Source organism: Sciurus carolinensis, chromosome 3 (assembly GCF_902686445.1).
Source record: "Sciurus carolinensis chromosome 3, mSciCar1.2, whole genome shotgun sequence".
In the NCBI taxonomy this organism is placed as follows: Eukaryota; Metazoa; Chordata; class Mammalia; order Rodentia; family Sciuridae; genus Sciurus; species Sciurus carolinensis.
The window spans coordinates 171,807,401-171,825,598 of NC_062215.1; the positions used below are offsets into that span (position 1 = coordinate 171,807,401).

At 41.1% G+C, this 18,198-nt stretch overlaps 1 protein-coding gene across 1 annotated transcript in view; it reads left to right on the top strand.

Annotated features, from left to right (window-relative positions):
• Col4a3 (collagen type IV alpha 3 chain) overlaps nucleotides 1–18,198 on the top strand; it is a 134,600-nt gene that overhangs the window by 47,984 nt on the left and 68,418 nt on the right.

The following is an 18,198-nucleotide window of genomic DNA, read 5'->3' on the forward strand; positions in this document are numbered from 1 at the left end:
GTCTAAAACCACAAAAAGACTCCCTCAAAAAAACAATAAGCATATTTAACAATTGAAACAGTGTGCCATCCTAAGAGCAAGTGATACAGATTCAGATATTTCTATACATGCACTAGTGTTGTTCAGCAAATATTTATTAAGCGTCTGTTATGTGTCAAGAGTTCACTATGGTATGAAACTGTGCACAGCATCAGTAAAGGTTTAGAAAAGGAAAATTCTATCATTTGTGGTCAATTTAAAAAGAGAGAGCATATGATACAATGACAGGTGATCACAGTTTGGGCACTTTAACAGTAAATTTCAGTTATCCAGAAGTTGGACTTACTGAGAATACCTGGTGTTTCCCAACAATCCCGGGTCCACGTGTGATTCTCATCTAATAACTGTATATGGCTAGTGACCTTACCTACCTACATGGACTTCAACCTCCTTGCTCTTGTGCTGAACAGGCAATTTGTAATCATATCACTCACCAGGTAGCAGTGTATGTTCACCAGGAAGGCATATTTGCTAGTTTTAAGCATTTATGATAGCTCATTTTAATCATATTTCCTTGACTACTGTTCTCTTTTATTGGGGTATTTGTGCCAATAGCCATGGTTGGATAGATTTGGAGCTATAGAAAAATCTGATATCAAAAGAAGAAATGCTTGATGTGCTATTGCCACATGATGCCAATTTTTTTTTTAAATCTCCCTACTTTTTTTCCAGGGAAGCTACAAATTGTGAAAATTATCTATATGCCATTTAAAAAGCAGTTTATTTTTGTTTTCAGTAGTTGAATTCATTAATAATTAGTTTTTCAAGAAAAAAAATGTGTTTATACAGAATCCTTCATTTCCATAGTCTGTGATGGAACCTAACTATTTTTCAGGAATGAAATCTGGAGGGCTTAAAGCTAAGCATTATTTTGGACACTACTGGCTTTGCTTGTTTCATTGTGCATAAAGTGCAAACAAGACTAAGCATGCTCGAGGAAGAAGAGACTCGGCACCGCTGTCGTAATCATATTCATCCATTAAAATGCATAAAGTCCCAGAGCAAGGACAATTTGGAAACACCTGAGCATGCTGCATATTAACACTGGAATGACCATGGTACAGGCCACAGTGCTGAGGCTCTTAGGAGCCCTCACTGCCCAAGCCACCAAAAGAACAGCTGCACTATCTTACACATCTGATTATTTTGAATTTGTCCTAATTGCTAAAACCCCTTTGAAGGTTTTCTCAATGCAACTGCACATTTGAAAGGATGTTAGGTAAAAATACTGCTTCTTATTAGGATATGATACTGATTCCATCTCTATCCTAAGAAAACTAATTAAGATGTGCTTTTGTTGTTCTTTCTGTAGTCCATCTTCCAAAACTAACAGTGAAGCAAGCCTGCTATGTTGATCCAACTGGAACAACCAAACTCTATTTTAGCAATGACAACAAAACATTTTTAATATTAAGGAAAAAAAGCAAAGCAAAGCGAATATTAGGAAAACATAAAAACTTAATCATCTCAGAGAGCTCCCCAAAGATATATTGACATTCAGAAATCTGGTGACCTGAAATTCAAAACTTTGCATTTGAAATTATCTTATATGGGTCTCCTTGCATTTGGGTTCTAAAATTCAGAATGAATAAAAACTGCTTTTTCATATCCTTTTGTATTCCTGCAAAACAGATGTTACCACTGTGCAGATTCTCTCATCTTCCAATCTACAGTGAAATACCATGGAATGCAATCTCCGTCCTCTGACCTAGTATTTCCATCCCCTCTGCCTTTTCCACCCACTCTGCTTTCCAGTTTCTGATTATTCTGTTCTTTGTGCCTTTCCTACTGACAACACTATGCCAGCTGCTGGATTTCTTTTCCCCGTTGCCAATCCTAAGGACTCTGGTTATTTCTCCCTTGACTTTCTCATCTGCTTCTGAGTTTCTATTTATTTGATATTAGTCATCTGGACAAGAAGAAAAATTCAGTCTATCATCAACATGTCTAAAATATCCAAATGTTTGTTTTTCCAGAGCCATAGCTTTCTTTTGCTTATTTATTTTTATATGACGTCTCTACAGCTGTCGTCATTTGTATTTATCTGCTTATCTCTCTGCATAGTCTGTTTTCAGTGACATGAACCATTCTGTTTTTCTTAATATTTTTCCAGTTTCATTTTTCATCTTCTTTGGTTGCTTGATTAATAGTTCTATATCTTAAATACAATGGAGTGTTACTCAGCAATAAAGAAGAATGAAATTATGGCATTTGCCAGTAAATGGATGAAAATAGAGAACATCATGCTAAGTGAAATAAGCCAGTCTCAGGAAACCAAGGATGAAATGTTTCCTCTCATATGCAGAAGCTAGAGCAAAATAAGGGGAAAGGGTGAGAGTGTATCATAAAGATTTAGGGAAGATGGGTGAAGTAGAAGAAGGAAATCAAGAGACGGGGAAGGAGGGATGGGAAATGAGAAGAAACGCAGAATGAATTTAACAGAATCATGCTGTGTGAATATATACCACAGTGAAGTCCACCTTTATGTGTATGTATAAAGCACCAATCAAAAATAAACAAGTGGAAGGAAGATCAGTAGAGTAGAGGAAAAAGAACAGAGGGAGGGAGGAGGGAAGGAAAGGGCAGAGAGGTGGACATGGGGGAGTACAAAGGAGAACATCAGATTCCATGCAGGTATGGTGGTGTCAGAATGAACCCAACTACTAATATATAACTACAATGCTCTAATTTTAAAAAATAATAGTTGTGTATCTTATGTAGTTAAATCATTGACACCTGTGACTTCTCGTATGTATTCAGCACCCTGTAATCTTCTTTTTCCCTCAACATCTGCCCAGCCTCTTCTCTTTGTGTGTGATTGTAACCCCAGTGATGTTATCTCCATCTGCGGAGAGTCCAAATTCCCCAAGATGCCTGTACCTCACTGGGGTGTGCATTTCCTTGGGGATTCCTCCTGCTTTTCTGGACCTGTGGAAGACTGAACCTTACCAACATCTCAATTTCCTCAATTATTCTTCCATTAATGGACCAGAGCAGGATGGAAGGCTTCTTATCCAACTTCCATTGATATAATGAATTTGGCTGAAGATTCTGAGACAATACAGGTACCTTCAGCTTCACTGGCACGTGGTGATTTTGAAGCTGTGATAGATGTCAGGGTATTTGGACATGATTCTTGATTGTTTTTCACAGAAAATTCCACCCTCTTGCTTGTTTTGATCATCTGGTAAAACAAACCTGCTTAAATCCCATTGCCTCCCTGCAGCCAAATGTACTGTTCCCTCGCTCCCTGCTGGTCTTCACTCCGTCCAGAAGTCACCTTGGCAGGTGAGCCCTTTTCTCACCACCCTATGTAATCGTTCATAATCTACCGTGGTTTTTCATTTGCTACTTTCTGGATTCAGTTTTCCTCAATGATTATAAACTATTTAAAATATGCAATACATATTATGTATTTATCTTGTCTGTTTTTCCTCCCCATAGAGACTAGAATGTAAACTACCATGCATCCCATGTCTAGAACATTGCCTGGCACACAGTAGGTACTCAATAAATATTTGTTAAATGAATGACTAGATAATAGCACTTAGGGACTTGTTGATATGCTTGAAGTTGGAAACCAGTGGGGGAAAGGTAGTTGAGGGGAAATGGTTTTGAGGGTGAGACAGTGTGACATCATATCACTGAGCATGGCAGGACTGGACTCAGCATCCCTGTTTTTAAACCGCTCCCTAAGTACCCTCAACCCAGGGGGCTCCCACTGCTCACCTTGCTCCTGAGGTCCCCACACCCTGCCACTGAGCTGGCTGTCCTTCGAGGGTCTCCTGCACATTCGTCCTTTCCGGGACTGTCTCTGCTCCCCTTACTTCCTGTCCACTTTTAACACCGTGCAAGTTACATGTTCCTTGGCCCATTCGCAGGCCAGCGCTGGCTCCCGCCCCTCAGGCTATGACAACAGGGCTCTTTTCATAACCGACAGGACCCTTCAGTCGTGGGTGATTAAGAGGACAGTTTCCTGCCTGAGAGAACTGCCCCTCTGCACCCACATGTGAACTGGTACCCTTGCCAGCAACATAGAAATCAGCAGAATGTGGCTGTCTCTGAGAAGCCAAGTCAGGTGATGCAGAAAGGCACGTAAACAAATAACGGCTGGGCCATCAGACACCCTTCCTAAGAGCCTTGTGCACAAGACAGGTAAGGGCAGCTAACCACCGTGAGATTTAGGGAAGTAGTAGTCTTCCTGAAAGAGGTAACTTTTGAACTGTGCTGGAATGAGCAAAACAGCCAAGCAGAATAAAGGCAGAGCAGTGGGCACTGCCAACCAAAATACCCTGTGGAAAAGCCCAGGAATGTGGAAGAGGGTGCAGGTGTCACTGGCAGGAAGAGCACACACGGTGCCATGGGGACCAAAGGCCTCAGGCCAGGGAAAGAGGGCAGCAGAGCACAAACAGCCTCCTATACCACACCAAGGAAAATAGATGTGGCACTGATTGCTGTGGGTGACAAAACTCTTCATCAAGGTGACATGATCTAACTTGGATAGTTTGCTTAGTGTTGATCATTAAGCCCACCTAGGCTATATTTTTAAAAATAAAAATTCTATTAATCATTTCATAAATCTCCCAGAGGTTAATATTAATCATTTTTTAAATGAATCATAGTTTCCTTCCATGCTCGCTATGTGAAGGTAGTTCTCAAAGTGAGGTCTGGGGAACCCTAACTGCTGAATCTCTGGGGCTGCCTGTTTCAAGGGCAGATTCTAGACCTTTCCATCAGACCACTCACTGAGGATGGGATCTCAGAGAAAAGAAGGGTCCTGGGGGCTCCAAATAACTTAGGTATATTAAAAGTTAGGGACCACTATCCTCTTTTAGGAATGGTGGAATACCATGAAACTAAAGAGAGGATTTTTTAAAAAATCATAATTCCTTGTGAATTGATGCTATCGGATACACATATTACTCAAAACAAGTGCAAAAAATACCATCCTGAACATTTATATCTTATGTTTGAAAAACAAATTCAGAGTATCAGGTTCTCTTCCTGTCCTTTATGGACAGTTATGGTGGTCATTCATTGGCTATGTCTAGCCCCGCTCAGACTGTTAGATAGAAAGACAGCATCTACCGCCCTCCACTTTTAGGAGAAGATATTTTGCATAGTAATGAGCAACTTGGACAGGAATCAAAACCAAGCCCACAGCAGCCACACTGAGCTCTCCTTCCCTACGGTGAACTTCCTGGAGACAGAGCTGGCAGGTTGGTGGGATCTGGCTCTCTGGGTGGGAACAGTTAACATGCATCTTGGCTCTGTGCTTTGAAGTTTGCACACAATCCTTCCCAAATGTTCATCCAACCAAGGGAAAGTGGAAAGTTCCAAGCTTCAGATAAAATCTGGACCACCTGGAATGAGGATAAGACAGATGGCCTCAGAGACCTCCTTCAGTTTTAAGGTCCTGTGATTTTTAGCAGGGGTCTCTCATTGGCCACACCCATAGCTCCCGTGACCTCTGGGATTTACCTGTGTTCACAGAGAATTGTCAGCTTTAAGGTTTTCTTCATCAAACATCTCAATCATTTTTCCTTAAAATTTTCCTATGTTTACTCTTACTATATTTTTTTTCTACAAGGAAGTCAAATGAAGTAGTTTTCCAAATGGAAGAAAAATAAGATGAACTTAGAATACCTTTAACTTGAGGAAACAGTCAATAAATTATAGGCTTTTACAATGTAAAATAGCAGGAAATTTTATGTTTTCAAGATGAACTTTTTACTATTTTGGATGAATTTCTTTTTATTGATCATTTTGATTTTTAGAAAAATGATAATGGGTAGATTTTCTTTTTATTGGTGTTTTTAGCAAATATGACATGCACATAATAAAAAAATGATAAAATGCTTGTGATATTAAAGGCTCAGAACAAAAAACCAACTCCTCCTTACTGCTCCTTCCCAAGTTCCCCTCCTTCCATAGTGGCAACTGATTTCAACTCTTACAGACATTTTTCTCTGTTTATTTACCACCATATTTCTGAAAAACAGGTTTATAGAGCTCTTTCCAACTTGCCAATTTTTGCAGTTATCTCTTGACTTGTGTGGTAGCTGAGACTCACATGATTTGCTTCTCTTCCTTGAATCTTTCCAATAGTCTCTTACCACAGTTTTTGGTTAAATCAGGGTGTGTCACAGAGGAAATTGTGTTCACTCCCAAGCCACCACTTTTCACATCTACACTATCTTGACACTACAGTTTCCTATGGTCACACTGTCACACAGCCTGTTTACCCCTTGATTTTCTTGGTGTTCTCCCTGTGGCCCTCACCCAATGGCTCCCATAAGGCCAGCTTGGCATTGACTTCCTGGGGACAGTCATTCTGAGTTAGGTCCTGTCTCCCAGATCGCCTTTCTGCTTCCTGGCCCAGTCCCTCTTCTGGTGGAGCACACCCGCTAGCTATTTACTATCCAGATGTGCTTGGAAGGTTATCTTTCTGATTCATCACATATCTAAAAATGTCTTCATGCTTCCTCAAACTTGAGGAACCATTTGATTAACAACAAAGTGTGGACTGAAAATCAACTTCCCATAGAATTCTGAAGCTTTTATTTCATGTCTACCTGGTGATATTGCTCTTGGCACATCCAAAGCCATTTTGATTCCAAGTCTTTTGTGTGTAGCTCTTGTCGTCATTTACTTTTAGAATCTTCTCTTTGTCCCCAGCATTCTGTAATGTTATGATGATGTGTTTGGTTGTGTGTGTTTGTGAGAGGAGATCATTTTGTGCCTATTGATTTGAAAATTCATTTTCTTCACTTTAGAAAATTGTTTCTTATAATAACTCTTCAGTAATTTCCTTCTCTGTACCTTTTGTCTTTTGTCTTTTTGAAACTTCTCTTGGTCAGACACTGACCATTCTGGATGGATTTTAAAATCTTGGTGCTTTTTATTAATTATTATTATCGTTCACCTCTGTTCCTTCTTGTCCAGTTTTCTGGGACTGTTTCATGAACTTATTTTATCTTTATATGACCTAGTCTCAGAAGTGACATATTGTCACATCTGCCTTATTCTGTTGGTGGCCCAGGCTGATCCCGACACTGTGACTACCAGAGACTCTGGATCACTGGGGCTGTCTTGGAACCTGTCACCACAGGCTTGTATTCTGACTTGTGTTGTCTGCTTATTTGCTGCTTCCCTTCTGTGTGTACCCACCTCTGGGCGTGCTCTCTCCTGGGAAGCTCTAGCACCAGCAATTCAAATGGTATTATATGGTGTTTCTTCAATTGGGGGTGCGGCTCAGTGGTAGAGCACTTGCCTAGCATGTGCGAGGCCCTGGATTTGATCCCTAGCACAGCAAAACACAAAACAAAGAAAAAAAAAAAAAAAAAAAGAAAAAAGAAAAAAAAAAAAAAAGAAAAGAAAAAACAAGCAAATAAAGTCAGTACTTTTTGGTTCAAGACCTAACCATGCACAGGAGCCAAACTCTTGGAAACCATAGTTGGTTTCCAAACTCAGCCCAAAGACTGGTGGCATTGGCCCCACCCATCACTTTATTTCTGTTCCGTTTTACTCTCCAGAAACATTCATCTTGTTTTTGAGTTTGTGTCTTTTTTCTTTTTTAAAATATATTTCATCTTTCACTGGAGCAAAGGAAAAGAGTGGAAGTGCTCACAATCCTACTGTTGCACCTGACGTGAAAACTCGGCTTGCCATCCATCTTCCAAGCATCAGTTGACACTTTTCATCTGCTTCTGTCTTTCTCACCTGTTTGTCTTGATGGTTGGTGCTTTTTTATTCTCTGTCCACCAACGTTTCTTGTTTTCAAAAGGAGAGGACACATATAAATTACTTAATCAACTCTTTCTGGATTAACTCTCGCACATATAAGGGAGCCTAGTTTTCCTGTTTATTATTCCAAGTGATATTGCTACTGGAGCCATGTCCGCGTTTCACAACAATGCAGCCTGAGTTTTCCTCGGAATCTGAAGGAGGCATCTGCAACAGTGGCCTTGTCTTGTGGCTGACCCTTGGCATCTTGGCACTCTTCTCTTTGTGTTTATAGGTTCACAGACACAAATGGATGTTTCCTTGAAATGTCTTACATTTCTGTGACTGAAAACAGGCTTCTAAGAATTTCTAGGAACTCTCCCAGAGTCCAAAACGGAAAGATGTAAAACTTTTGCACAGCATTTGGTCCTTGTTCCTGACCATTGCTGTATTTAGCCAAGTGAACTTGTAGAAGAGGGGTGAAGCATCCGGTCATTCTCTGCATGGACAGACCTAAGCGTGGCCTCACTGGCAAGAAGCAGACCCTGGAGTCATCCGGAGAACCCTGAAGGACTTGGACCAGTGGTTAGTTAACAGAAAGTGCTCCTTCACAGATCATCAATGGAAAGGGGCCAGGCAGGCTTATATACAAAGCACACATGCTTTATTTCTTTTCAATAACATTTTCAGAGATGTTTTCTAAAAGACCTGTTCCTGTAAAGAGGTAAGCCAGATGTGCAACATGAGGGGCTTCCAGGTACCCCCACACCTGTCTCCACTTACCAGCCTGGAGTCTTTCTATCATTGGGGCATTTGTGGCAGTTTTTATGATAAAAGGTATTGATCCCTGAAAAATCATGCCAGCTACAGGTCACACTTTAAAAAATTAACATATTAGCATCATGATTTTGTGTGAACTTCTCTTTCACCTCAGAGAGACAAAGCAAATAGTGGCTGCTATGGTTTGGAAGTGAGGTGTCCCCCAAAAGCTCACATATGAGACCATGCAAGAAGATTTGGAGGAGAAATGACTGGGTTATAGCCTTAACCTCATCAGTGAATTAATCCCTGATGTGTAACTGAGTGGTAGCTGGAGGCAGGTGGGGTGTGGCCATAGGAAGTGGATCATTGGGGGTGTGCCTCTGGGGAATATATTTTGTATCTGGAGCTTGAGTTGCTCTCTCTCTGCTTCCCGATCACCATGTGAGCTGCTTCCTTCCGCCATACTCTTTCGCCATGATTATCAGCTTCACCTTGAGCCAGAGGAACGGAGCCTGCCTTCTGTGGACTAAGACCTCTGAAACCATGAGCCCCTCAGATAAACTTCTCCTCCTCTACAATTGTGCTGGTTGGGTCCTTTGAGTTACAGCAGTGAAAAAGCTGGTTAAAACAGTGGTTGTCAGGAAGGGATAGGGGAAGGTGAGAGACTCCACTTGAGGCAGTTCAGTGCTTCCCTGCACTGGCCAGGGCAGACTTTCACCCGACGGAGAGAAGTGAGAAAAATGAGAAGAGTGGAGAGATTTTTTTTATGAAACAAAAGTTAATTGTTTCCATCTTGAAGGATCATCTTTTATTCCATGAGCATTTACTTGCTTCTTTTATAGTATTTTAATTTTCTTTTCTTATAAAATGTGATCACAGTACATAATAGGTTTCCTGTTGACTGGCAGATGGGAGAGTGGGTTGGCTCGTTTGTGTCTGGAGTTGGTCATTGCCCATATGTAAAAAATGTGAATAAGACAATCCTATGTTGGTCTGCATTTTAAAATGTTTTTATTTCACTGCTTTTTCTGTGAAGTTCAAAACATTAGAGACTTCTAAATTATGTGGCACACAGGGTTCTTCCAATCTCCAAATTGCATTTCCTGTGCCCCCCACAACCCTGAACCAGAGTATAGTGGAAGAGGGGAGGCAAGTAGGGAAGAGATGGAAAGAAGAGGGTGATTCCAGTCTGCAGTTCTGAGATAGAATCCATCCCTCACTGAAGTTCAAAGGCAATTCTTGTTTTAGTTTCGATCTTAAAGTTTTAATCCAGCTTTTATACTGACACAGAAGGAAAATGTAATGAGCATCATTTATCCCAGGGGTCAGCAAACTTTCCCTGAAAAGGACCAGATAGTAAAAAATTTAGACTTTGTAAGCCAAGAGGCAAAATCAAGGATATTATGTAGATATCTATGTAATAAGAGAGAAAACAGATATTCACAACATTTTTATTGATGAAACACAAACTTCTCCTTTAGGACATTGAAATTTGAAGTTTATATTATTTTCACATCACAAAATATATTTTTATTTATATATACATATATATATTTATTTATTTAGTTGCAGATGGACATACCTTTATTCATTTTATGTGGTACTGAGGATCCAAACCAGTGCCTCACCATGTACTAGGCAAATGCTCTACCACTAAGCCACAACCCCAGCCCCTCACAAAATATTTTAAAATTTTGTTTCAACCATGTAAAACTCAAAAACTGTTCTTAGATTACAGGCCACACAGAAATGGGCAGAGAACTGAAAGTGGTCTGTGGGCTGCCATTTGGTTAATTTCATGAACCACCACGTTACACTTATGCTTGGGGGCTTACAATGCATCATTGAGGACACAGTGACAGGGTGATGAGAAACATAGTCTTCTTCCCTCCGTGCCATGGTGGCCCACAGAGCCCGTCAAGAAAACCAGCATGGTGGCTGAGAACACAGCTCTGAGTCAAACTGCCTGGCCTTAGACCCCATGCTCTGCTGCTCCTTGGTATCCCAGTTTCCTCATCTGTCAGGTGGCCTCAGCTGAGTGGAACAGTGCATAAGGAAGAGCGCTGAGCACAGAGCTGGTCACGGTGCTCAAAATGCACACACATCACTACAACCACGATGAGCGTTTTCCCTGCGGCACCCTTAGCAAGGGCTCCTGTAGAGCCTATCTACCTCACACGCATGGTGACAGCCTCTCAGTTCTTCTGGATTTAAAACCTTTCAGGGACCAGAGAGAGAGAGAACTATTTTAAAAGCTTGAGTGCACGGTCACAGGTGTGCCTACCACTCCTTGCAGTAGGTTAGACAGGCAAAGTTTCCCCACGTATATTTCTGAGTGTACCCCAAAACTCTGATTGCCACCGTCTTTGTCAGAGCCAGTAATCTGCATGCTTGCTGTCATCCAGAAAATCACAAACGGGCGGCTGGCTCAGATGTCTAGACTACTGATGTCTCTCTGGACGGGAGTTGAAAGATGGGAAGTGGCAGTTGCCGTGAGATGTCTGTACTACCCAAGCACCCAAGCGAGGTGAGGGAAGCTTCTGGGCGGGACAGGAGGGGCACTGCAGCGGGCAGCTCGGGTGTCCTTCTCCTTCAGCCGGGGCAGGCTGCCAAGCCTCGAGGTCTGTGCTCCAGGCAGACGCGGCGTGCAGGCGGCCTGCAAAGCACGGCTCATGGAGCCTGTCTGGCACGGTTTGGCCCACACTGGTCAGCTCTTCTTTTCACACACAAAAACTTTTGCCCCTGGCGATTGGCTGGGCAAAACGTGCAGGGTCAATAATCATAATGCAAAATCAACAGACCTGCTCAGCAGGGTGTTAACCAGCTGTGAATGGTGCCAACTTCCCCTCCTACTGAACCAGGCTGGCCTGGGTGTGGGGGAGGAGAGCTTGGGGAGAGGGCAGGGGAGGCCACCTCTGCTTCATGAGCCTGCACAGAATGGGGCACACCATGTTTGGAGAGTAGAAAGGAAAAAAACAGCCAAGATGCTTTGGAAGTCATTTTCTGGACTACCTATGAACAACAAAAATATATTTACTTACTTAGATCTTGGATTAGTTTTAAGAGTGAAAAAGATAATTTTTTACTGATGCCAGTGTTGGGGCAGGTACAAAATTGGGAGACAGTTCTTACATGTGGTTCAGTGAAAGTAAAGAGCTCTCAACTCGTGAGCATTTGAGGAGCAACAGTCCGTTGATAAATCAGTGATGCCCATAGTAACAGACATCAGTAAGTATTCTATATACCTCTACTCTGCCAGCACATTACCTGTGCTTACCAGTCAGACCCCATTTTCAGGATATTTTACAGCAAGTGTCCAAAGTCACACAGGTGATTCGACTGAGCAAGGATTTAGACCCAGGAAGTCTGACGTGGAAGCTGGAGCCCTTCATGCCTCTGCCCACTGCCTGCAATGTTCGGGTGAGGCCTTGGCACCATGAGTTGAGATAAAGGCAGTGCTTTCTGCCTTTGTAGAGTATATTTGATTGGGTATCTGTCATTTATAAGCATCAAGTACCATTGGAATCTTTAACCAATATTTTGTTCGATGAATAAAAACTAATTATGGTGTCTGTGCTGGTGTACAAATTGAATGTGATTAATCCACTCTCTACTCAGCGTACTCTAAAAACACTTGTAACAAATACTAGTTAAATCACTTGTAGCACAGCAAAAGTAATTTTCAGTCTTTTACCCTTACTCTTTGAGTGGGGGCCATTTCTCTGGCACTGGACGAACTTGAGGAGGAAATGTCTGGAGGCACGTGGCTGGTTCAGACTGACCACAGGAAGGATCAGGAGGTCTCACGCATATCCTCTGGTATAAGGTGTCTTAATGAAGAGGGGACCAGGGGCTGCCACACTGACAGGGACCTTATTGATGCACAGAGATCTGTAGGCAGTTTTGACAGAATCTCAAACCCTCACAAAATGTTGCAAGGGAGATTTTATCATCTTCTTTACAAATGAGGTAACTTGGAAGGATTAAGGAATCTGCCCAAAATTCCAGATAGTCGCTGGCAAAGCTGAGAGCAGATCCTGCACGGGTGATCCATATGGACAGAATAGGTCCATACGTATGTGACCTGTGATTTCTGAAATTCTAAACCCTTCTAGATTCTCTGCAGTGAGTTTATTTTGCATTCTAAGTGAGGTTGCAAAAAACTGAAGGCAACTATTAAAAAAATTATGACCACATGGTGAACTATCTAATATTTTAAAAAGTGCTAAAACATCCATATAATCCGAAATCAAGGAATTTCAAGGAAAAGAAAGCCACAATATCACTTTTTAAAGCTTTCTGCTCGTGACAAATGATTTCTTACTCCTCCGAGGTGTGATCCAAGGAAATTAAGAGGCACTTTATGGTTGGAAAAAGAAAAATCATTAAAATGTTGCTTAAGAAATATCCATCAGTTATGCTTCCTGAGTAGCCTTAGGCCATACTGGTTTTTAAGTGATTTAGCATTGGAATACTAATTAATTGGTTATATCCCATTAAAGTAATTATGGTGTTTCAAAAACAGGCCCCCCAAAAAAGTGGACCAAAATCAACATGAATGAAAACATGGCCCCTGTATCATTTGGTCAAATAATCTATTTGAATTATTGAAACATATCTGCAACTTTTAAATTTTATGTAAAGAAAAACAGCATAATGAAGAGAATTTACTGGAGTCTTGGGCCACTGTCCTCTCCATCTGAAATCATTGGATCATCCAAATGACTTCACTAGGCCTGGTGCCAGGCTCCACAGATCACACAGGCCTGGTTTCCTTTCTAGACCAGCAGCTGAACAACTGCCAGCCAGCTGCCCTGATTATAATTTTGAGTTCATTCAATCAGGTGGAGGATCTACATGTCAGCAAAATAGTCACATACTCTGAAGTCCTCGTCAGCCCCATTGTGCAGATGTATAGGCAGGCCACGCCTTGCCAATTTAACTGAGAATTAAAGCTGGGGCAATTTTGGAGCAATTCTGCTAACCAGGACGTAGAAAGACAGCTGTAGACCTGGCTTCAGAGTCTCATCAACAGACCAGGCCACATGAACATGGATGGTAGGGTGACACATAGGAACAGATATGGCAGGTCTTCTCACAAAGACTCGCCATTTGATTGACAGCTGCGTGGACTGGAACTCTCCACACCTTCTATGCAACAGGCTCAGTGAGAACTCGGGCTTTTCCCCAGCTCATTAGCTCATGCCTGTACCACACCCAGGTTTTATGATTGCCAAGGGTTAGTTCTTTCCATTTTCCATGTGATTGGGTTCCAGTCAGTTATAAGTACCAAGTACCATTAGGATCTTTAACTTATATTTTGTTAAATGCAGAACAAAAGAAAGAGAGATAGAGTGGACATATCAACAATTAGTGAACCTAAAGAAAAGGGTATAGAAGTGTTTATTGTACTGTTTCTCAACTCTTCTGAGGGTTTAAATTTTTCCAAAAATATTTTTAATTAATTTCTGCCAAGTATGCTTTTCATTACAACCAAATAATTCCATTAAATATTAATAACGGTTTGATTAAATACAGGTGCATAGAGAATTTTGTTTCTGTGGAAACAAGAAAGATGAGATAAAATAAGATTGAGAGAAAAACTGCTATTCAAATAGGTATGGCTGAGACAGTATTGAAAAGTTAGAAAAAACATGGATTAATATCTGGAAGGACTCTACACTAGATTGTTCCACAAATATCTAAAAGACACCAAAACTTGGAATTGTCAAGGGTGCATTGTGGGTGTGATTTATCAAGAATAAAGGGGTAGAACTCAAAGTAGCAGACCCATTCCCAAAGAAAAGACACAAATGAAGCATCTGTGTGCACTTATATATTTTAAATTAAAATGTCTAGCGTTTATGTATCTCTTGGCTTGTTTATTTATTTATTTATTTTTCTTCACCTTGACCAGCTTTTTCAACCATTCAACTAGCTGGTGCCAAATGATCAAATAAGACTTCTACCTTAATGTGAAAACAAACCAAATAATATAACCCAAAGCTCAACATGTTGCCCCTTAAAGTTCAAGATCCAAACTGAGGGACAATAATGGAAAATACCAGGAAGGGTAGTTCTAACAGAAAATAAATTAAAAAATAAATAAAAATAAGAATGGAGAAGCGAATAGCTGCATGTGGTGATAAGTCACACTCTGGGCAGGAAGGGAACGCAGAGGAACGTGAGTTCATACCAAGTTCTGAAACTACCTGAGTGGGTCCTAAGAATCCTGGGGAACTCTGAGAGATCTTGTTGATATCAGATCACAGGTAGGTGGAAAGCCTTAACTGAGAAGAAATCTCAATACCACATCTAAGATTTGCTAAACACTAAACAGCTTCTCATTTTCTATAGTCATTAAGGATCTTGTATAAAACTGAAGATCTTACTTAAAATGAGAAACTTGAAATTAATTTCTTTATTTTATGAATATTGCTGTAATTGAATAAGAATATACTCTTTGAGGGAAGTGAATATAGAAGTATTAGGGTAAAATGTCAGACTGTGTACAGTCTATTTTTGAATGATTAGGCAAAAATGTGGTGGGGGGCATGAGAGAGAAAGAGGTGCAGTGGTTGGAACATGTCCACAATGGCTGAACCTAAACGAGAGAGTATGTAAGTACTTATTGTGTTGTTTCTCAACTCTTTTAAGGTTTAAATTATTTCCAAATGATGTTTTTAATTGTTATGGTGTGGATGTGAGACATCCTCCAAAAGCTCACGTGTGATACAATGCAAGAAGGTTCAGAGGAGAAGACTGGGTTGCAGTCTTAATCTAATCAGTGAATTAATCCCCTGATGGGGATTAACTGAGTGGTAATTGAAATGGTAGGGTGTCGTTGGAGAGGGTGGACTTTGGGGGCGTGGCTTTGGGGTATATATTTGTATCTGACAAGTGGAGACTCTCTCTCTCTCTCTCTCTCTGCTTCTTGTTCACCATGTGAACTGCTTCCCTCTGCCACACTCTACACCATGATATTCTACCTCACCTGGAGCCCTAAGGCATGGAGCTGGCCTGCTATGGACTAAGACCTCTGAAACCATGAGCCATTAAGTAAACTTTTCCTCCTCTAAAATTGTTCTGGTCAGGTCTTGTCACAATAGCAAAATAACTGATTAAATCATTAATATAAGCAACCAATGAATAATTAGCTTTATGTTGACTTCAACATGTATTAAAGTAACCAAACTTCTAGTTTAATCCTTCACCATCTCAACCATAATTGCTCATAATTCATACATATAGGAAGAATTTTAGTCATGGCAACTATTGTAGTTAGCTTTTTCTCTGCTGCGATTAAAAGACACAACCAGCACAATTGTAGAGAAGGAAAAGTTTATTTAGGGGCTCACATTTTCAGAGGTCTCAATCCATAGGCTGCAGACTCTATTCCTTAGGTCTCAAGATGAGACTGAACATCATGGCGGAAGAGTGTGGCAGAGGGAAGCAGCTTACTTAATGATCAGGAAGCAAGGAGAGAGGTATCCACTTGCCAGGTGCAAATATATACCCCAAATCCATGCCCTCAATGCCCACCTCCTCCAGCCATTCCCCACCTACCTTCAGTTACCACTCAATCCCATCAGATGGTTGATTCACTGATTGGGTTAAGACTCTCACAACCCAATCGTTTCTCCTCTGAACCTTCTTGCATTGTCTCACATGTGAACTTTTGGGGGACACATCACATCCAATCCATAACAGCAACCCGGTACAAACATATAGTTCATGTACTTTAAAATTCCAAGTCCAAATTCAACATAAACAAATTAGTAACTGTGCACTCACTCCCTGACCCATTCACTCATTCCTGAGTGTTGGTTCAGGACATATTATATGGCAGGGATACTGATGCAAACAAGACTGTGTAACTCCTCTCCTGGGACATACAGTCTTCAGGAAAAGTACGCATTATACTTATAACCACAATGATACGTGAGCACAGTAAGAAAGGGGGCCATGTCCAGTGTGGAGATGTGCAAACACTGATTTACTCAAGTTGAGACAGAAAGATTTCTAGTAGGGAATGGTGAATATGACTTACTCCAAGAAATAAAATTAAGCCTGTCCCATGACCTCTACAAATTCTCAGGGGTTAGAAGGTTGCCATCTGCCCCTCCTTTCTCTGACCCTGGATGCTCAGCATCCAGGTGCTAGATGGCATCTGGGAGACAGAAGAATCAGGATGCTCATGGTCCATTTGAAACAGTGGCCAGCGCTCTGGGTACACTTCAGCTCAACCTCCCTGCCCAGGTTGAGCTTACTTGCCAAAGAATGCAGTGCCCTTGGGTGCAGAACTCCAGGTCTCCTTGCTGAGGCTCTGCACTGTGGGGGAGCAGCACACTCAGCCCTCTCCTCCTGAGACCAAGGTTCCAAGGTCACTTAACCAGCAGCAAAAACCCAAAGGTCTAGTCTTCAAGCAACTTCTGTCTGATCCCAGTGACAAAAGCATCCCCAGGCAAAGAGGCTCTCAGGTCTGACTACTTTCTTGCAATTGCAGAGCAAATATATCTCTTTATGTGCATATATGAATATGTCACATTGAAATCCACGGACATGTATAATTATAATGCATCAATAAAAACCATTAAAAAAATCAGATCTTTGACAGCCCTCCCACACTCATTCAGCGAGTCAGAGCAGGACTGAGAACTTGCATTCCTGACAAATTTCCAGGTGATGCTGATGCTGCAGGTCTGGGAACCCAAGCTTAGAGAACAACTGCCTTAAATACTTAAATATGTGACTGACATGAATGCAGACATTTAAAAATCCAAAAAGGCAAGGTTGGGCGAAGTCAACATACGACTTAATGACCCCAAATATCTAGGAGGAAAATTGGAACTATTTGGTCTCCTAAAAATACCAGATACCTTTAGAGACCCTTTAAGAGACTATAGACTCTCCTTCTCTATCAGTTCCTTTCCTGGCATATAAAGTACAATAAATAATCTGGTGCATAAGTGCACGCCTACTTCCCAGCTACTCAGGAGGGTCAGGGAGGAGGATCCCAAGTTTAAGGCCAGCCTGGGTAACATAGTGAGACCCTATCTCAAAATAAAAAAATAAAAAAAAGGCTGGGTATGTAGCTCAGTGGTAGAGCAACCTGGATTCAATCCCCAGTACTAGGAAGGAAGAAGAAAGGAAAGAAGAAAGGAAGGAAAGAAGGAAGGAAGAAGAAAGGAAGGAAAGGGAGGGAGAGAGAAGGAAGAAAGGAGAGAGAGAGAGAGAGAGAGAGAGAGAGAGAGAGAGAGAAAGAGAGAGAAAGGGTGGTGAGGAAAGGGAAGAGAAGAGAGGGAAGGAAAAGAAAAAAATTACAATGTATATAAATGTGAGGATCAATGATGAGTGTGTGAAATTCACTATGCAGTCTCTTCTGTGAATGGTGGAAAAAATTCTCTGCTTCAGAAATATCTCAGGAAATTTCTTTCAAAAATCCCTACAATTAGTTAGCATATCTCCTAGACTTGCCCTGCCTCTACTATCAATTAATATTTAACATTAGCTTAATACACTTAATATTAAGCAGGAGAAAAAACAAGGAAAATGGTTAATACATAACCATAGAATATATCATCTGTGTCAAAACACATATTAAACACACTTTTAAAACTATTTTTCTCTTCATTTCTCTGCTGGCAGGTATGTTTTTTTTTTTAAAACTTA